Source organism: Calliphora vicina, chromosome 2 (genome assembly GCF_958450345.1).
Source record: "Calliphora vicina chromosome 2, idCalVici1.1, whole genome shotgun sequence".
Classification (NCBI taxonomy): Eukaryota; Metazoa; Arthropoda; class Insecta; order Diptera; family Calliphoridae; genus Calliphora; species Calliphora vicina.
In genome coordinates, this window is record NC_088781.1 from 108434397 (window position 1) to 108440396 (window position 6000).

Genomic DNA, 6000 nt, shown 5'->3' on the forward strand with positions numbered 1-6000 from the left:
AGTATAAGTTGGAATATGTATATCTATCTACCAAATTAACAATAATTCGAAAGTACTCAGGTAAAATTTTCTCACTGAAGACTATTTTCTTAACGTTATAAAATCCTATTTCTTCTCTACCGTCAAACATAAACTTTCAGTTTCCTAAAGCCACCCATACATTTCAGTTTCTTATTTTTCAAATATGCTTTACCAAAAGTGATTAATTTGAAAATGTGTTGGAATATGGAAATCTTAACAGAGTTTTCTTCATGTTATTCAAGAACAACAATACTCATTTGCACATTTTCAACTAGAAAATCCTCACTTTCAACTACAAAATCCTCACTTTTGAACATTTTATTATTTATACAATCAAACATAAAGTTCCTTCTTAAATATGATTTACAAGCAGTTGGAATATGGAAATCTTAACTTTGTTTTCATAACTTTGTTACATCAATAGTCATTTGAACGTTTCCAACTTAAAATCTCGCTGTCGAACACGTTTGAAAATATCTATAAATAAACTAATAAACTAAATCCAGTTCAGACTCCTCTTATACAGATGCTTTCAATTAAGTTTGGTTGTCTCAAGACCATCTATTAAGTTATATACAGTGGTTGTTTGTAGTATTTTATTTGTATACTTTTATTAACTTAATTTAACAAAAAAAAGACATAATTAATTAAATTCTAAAAATGAGAAAACAAAATTAAAAGATTTCTTTATTACGGCATTGACAAAACAATGGAAACTTAGGTATTATTTTAACAAATATGGTCTAAACTTTGCAATAACTCAATATTTTGTTGGGTATCCCTTATTTTTTATAACTGCTACACATCGACTATGCATTGAACCAATTAAAGAGTCAATGGTCTCCTTTGAAATATTTTGCCATTCCCTTATAACCGCCTCCGATTAATCTTCCTTCCTGGTGTAATTTTGGGTACTTATTTTACGATCTACACTTTCCCATAGATTTTCTATGGGATTGAGATCTGGCGATTGGGCAGACAACTTCAAAACACGTACCTCGTTGGATTGCAACCACTCGGTTACAACCCTAGAGGTGTGTTTCGGGTCGTTGTCGTGTTGGAATGTCCAAACCAGGGGCATATTTTCCTCAGCATATGGATACATAACATCGTTTAATTCTTAGTTCTGTATCCTATACCTGTCATGGTATATTTTATAATATGAATTTGGCCCATCCTTGCCCTGAAAAACATCCCCATACCATAATATTGCCACCGCCAAACTTTACAGTCTTATTTGTGTACTTTGGATCTAATCTTTTTCCCTTTGGTCGTCTTACAAATGTTCTCCCATCACTGCCTCTTAAATTGTATTTGGATTCGTCGGAAAAGAGGACAGTATTCCATTTCTGTATCGACCAGTTTAAATGCTCGTCTACAATTTGCCAGGGAAAATTGTAGTCGAGCAGAACGGTTCTTTTTAGAAATGAGTGATTTTTTCACAGGACGATAGCAACCAAGACCAGCCTCATTTGCCCATATTTCTAATTTTAGGCTATTAACAACCTCTCGAGGAGTTATTTTTGGGAATTTCTTGAACTTTCTCGCTATTAAATTATCTTGTCTATGAGTAGTCTTACGAGGTCTTCCACCTAAATGTTGAGTTTTTACAGAACCGGTCTCACGAAATATCTTTATACTTTTTGAAACTTCTGATTTATTTATTGAATATTTGTCACAGATACTTTTTTGTTTTAAACCAGCTTTAAAATCGATAATTATTTTATTTTTTAAGTCTTCACAAATCTTAACTTTAGCCATTTTCGTTAACTTTGAAAAAAAGCAATTATGCGAAAAACTTAGAAAAAAAATTGTGAAAAATTACCAGAATTTAAAAATGAAATAAAATAACTGTAAACAGGATGCTTTTTACATCGTTCTTTTAAATATTATTTTCGTTTTACACTTCTTTCTTGCAGAAGTTTAAAAGTTTCCATTGTTTTTAATTTTGTTCTCTTTTTTCAGAATATAATTAATTATGTTGTTTGTTTTTCAGTTAATTTATATAAATAAAACTATACAAGTAAAATACTAAAAAAAAAAATTTTATTTCCAAAAAAATATTTTAAATTTGGAAAAGTTTCCATTATTTTGTCAACCACTGTAATTCTTTTTCTACTGTAAAGCCAAACGTAAACTTCAGTGTCTTCTTTCTCAAATATGCTTTACAAAAGTCATTTATTTGAGAACGAGTTGGAAGTCTTATCTGTCTTTCCTTCCAGTTTTTCAACTGTTTCAATCATCATTAGAACGTTCTCATCTAGGATTAGGGGAACTAAGATATTTTTAAGTCTATCTTTCCTTCTTCTTTTCAAAGATCCACATCAGTTTCAATTTTCTCAAATATTTTATAACACAAGTGATTAATTTGATAATGGGCTGGGAAGTCTTAACAGCTTCATTATGACAATTTAAGAAAAGTTCTAGTACTTCAAATTCATTCAAAGCAAATCATACAGTTGCTTTATGATTGAATCTAATGTTTTCTATAAAGGGTTTGAGCTATCGGACAATCAATTGGAATATGAGCTTTACAACAATCTTTGGCTTGTTTTATGAGGGGAATTAAATGAGACCAATATGTGTAAGTGTTTTGGAATTTCCTCCATTACTTAACCTATTATTTTCTCTTATCCCCTAATATACTAACAAGGTTTAAGGCAATTTTTCACTGTCAACATTTTTCATTATCACTGGAATTAAAGCAATTACTCGTATATGAAGCTTAAGTTCATGAGCAAACAATTATTTAAAATTGAAATAATTAACAAAATTAAATTATAAATCCGGGAGTGTCTTTCTAAAACCCTGAGTTATTCAAGTATTTAAATAATTTAATCCCCTATAAAAAATAGCATGCAGAAACTTAACCAGACCAGGTAATTATTATTAACAAGTAAAAACACTAGAACTCAATTACAAAATAAACACATGAACTTAAATTACTAGCTAAAAAAAGAGTTACTTGCCCATTTGGGAAACCAGCTTAATATGAATATTTTCTGCTTACAATTTAAATACGCCCGAGTTAAAAGTGCATTAAATAACAAACTCAAACTCGTACATCATTAGGTGTCCTGCTTTTGCTTCCTCATTTATGGCAGGCAGTCTTTTTCAAAAACCAAACAGTGTTCGTGTGAACGTATGTCTGGGAATAAGTTTTAGACCCAGGACACAACATTACTTAATTATAACAACCAACAAACTGCTATGCAATAACAAAAACTAACATTTAAGCCAAATAAACCTTTTCTATTTGTATTTAAGGTAAGTAATACAACAATAAAAGGGTTAAATGTTAGTTCATATACATTTGTATGAAGCGTAAGTGAGGCTACACACCCAGGATTGTAACCACTAACAGCTATTGCACGTTTATTTAATAAAACAAAAATCATAAATTTCCACCTTTACTTAATATTTAGCTAAAGATACAGTTGGCGGTGAAAAAAAAGTTTATGATAAAGGGAGTTCAACTGCAAATACTTTACATGATCAGGGGAATATTTTAGAGAATTAACTTTGTCTTGGTGATCTCCTTGGACACTGAAAAAATGCTCATCAACATGACTCTAGACGTGATAATTGAGGCTTTATTGAGTTCATAAGTTAGGAATCTATGTAAATTAAGGAATGGCACTGTGGCCCCTAGGGATTGTTCTCTTGTCTTTTTCGTTGGAGCGTCATTCATGTACACACATGGATACAAGTGTTCGTCACATTGTTCCGGGCCTTTTGAAGAACTTCCGTTTCCACAAAATAATATTATAATACATTTGCTAAATTTTAAAGAAAAAAATCTCCAGTCGAATTTCTAAACCACGTTCAGTCGTTTTTTACATCTGCGAAAGTCCCATTTCGACAATTGCTCGTTCCATTCTTCTGTATGAGGCTCTCGTTTGATGGCATTCTCTGTAAAAAAAACGTATCTGCAAATGATACAAAAGGTCCGGAGAATGGCATCAATGTTTGTTGTCACTTCGCTTTTCACACGACTCTCTTCGGTGAGGAGAGAGTATGAGGCAATTAACTCTGAAATTGTCTATGAGGTACTTCACAGCAAAGTGGGAATACCTGAGTACTTTCTAAGATTCTGTTTCGTAACTCCCGAGTCGTGGTATTTCTTGTAGACAGATAGGTCGATATATCACAAATATTCACGTATTGTAATTTCATCTTCACTAATGCTCCGCCTATTCTTACAATAGATCCCCATTGCGGTGTTTGCATCTTCGTTTCTGAGAACAACAAGTGCCTTGAATGCTTAACGATATGATTGAGTAGTTTGATATAAGGTTTCCGAGGCACAAATACATATAAAAGAATATCGTTTCTGATGAACGTGACATGTTTAACACTGTTTTATTGAGTTGCTTGCGAAGCGATTGGGTGTTGAATACAATGATGTCTCTCAGAGTGGCTTAGTCGAAAAGAAGGAGGAATCATTAAACACTTATTATAAGACTGTCCCGCATTCACGAGGAAATTGTCTTATTGAGTTGCTTGCGAAGCGATTGGGTGTTGAATACAATGATGTCTCTCAGAGTGGCTTAGTCGAAAAGAAGGAGGAAGCATTAAACACTTATTATAAGACTGTCCCGCATTCACGAGGAAATTAATAATCATTTTGGGATCGATTGTCTTCGAGAAACTGTGAGACCAATCACATATTGAATGGGAGAGTAGATTTCAGGTTGGTTCTATAGCTGGAAATCGATCTGATCAGCGTCCTGTGATATAAAAATAGATCAATAGATGTCAATATATTGAAATTGAGTCTTCCCTGGATTTCTTAGTTTGATCTATTGAATAATGACCCAACGTCAGTTCGCTTCTTGATACAGATTAACTGGCAAACTGTCACTACTTAGGTAATCAGTACAGAGTGACTTAATGCTTTTAATAAGATAAAATTATTGGGAAAATGGTTAAGAAAATTATCAGAAACTTTAACTCAAGTGCAGAATTATGTATGTAGTGATGAGAAAAGTTATACTAAGACTAGACTATTGCATAAAATCGTGTCAAAATCCTTATCAATTTATTTAACTTGTGGAATTTTAAATAAATAGTGGTAAATACGTGTTGCTAGAAGGTCGAATGGTCTAATTAATATGATAGTTTAGTAAAGTTTGGAAGGGGTGTACACTATGTGCACTTCCACTCGGAGACCTTGGGATCCATTGTGATTCCCTTCAATAGATATAAATAGTGATGAGAGATTATGAATAAAAGAAGAGTCCAAACTGCCTGGTAAAAAAGAAAAAGAAAGAAAGATTTTGTTACGGATTTGGAATCGCTATAGAACGGCCTTTAAATAGCCACCCTATTCTAATGAAACCTAGTATGTTGCCCAGTTTAAAGCCAGCAACATTACCGAGTTCGTCCAGAAATCTGTGTCATAGCTATTTAAGTCTGTGACCCTATAACCTAGGGCAGTTGCACATGATATGCTCTAATGTCTCTATCTCTCTACATCCCCATACATTCTACAGAAATCCTGTGTGCCATTATCCCATTATCCCATTTAACTATGAAGGCTCCAATTGAGCAATGACCGGTTATCACTCCCACTAGAATCCTGAGATTATACCTATCCATCTCTTTCAGTGTTCTGGCTGCGTTTGCATTTAGTTTTGGCCACAAGGCCCTGGACACTTTGTAATCCGTCCTACTGCTCCAGGATTGATTTGTATAGTCACGGAACATATAGGATCAGAACCATGTATAGCCAGTTCATCCGCTACCTCATTTTCCTGTATGTCACAGTGCCCTGGTACTCAACACAATCTTATTGAGTAGTGGGCCAATAACTCCTCGAGAGCTCTCTTGCAGTCCTCCACTAGGCTGGAGTGAATTAAATGACATAACAAATGACTGTCCACTAGGGTATTCGAATTATTCGATTTTTCTCTTGTTCGAATAAAACGAATAATTCTAATAAGAGGTTTTAACTTGTTCGAATAATTCGATTACACG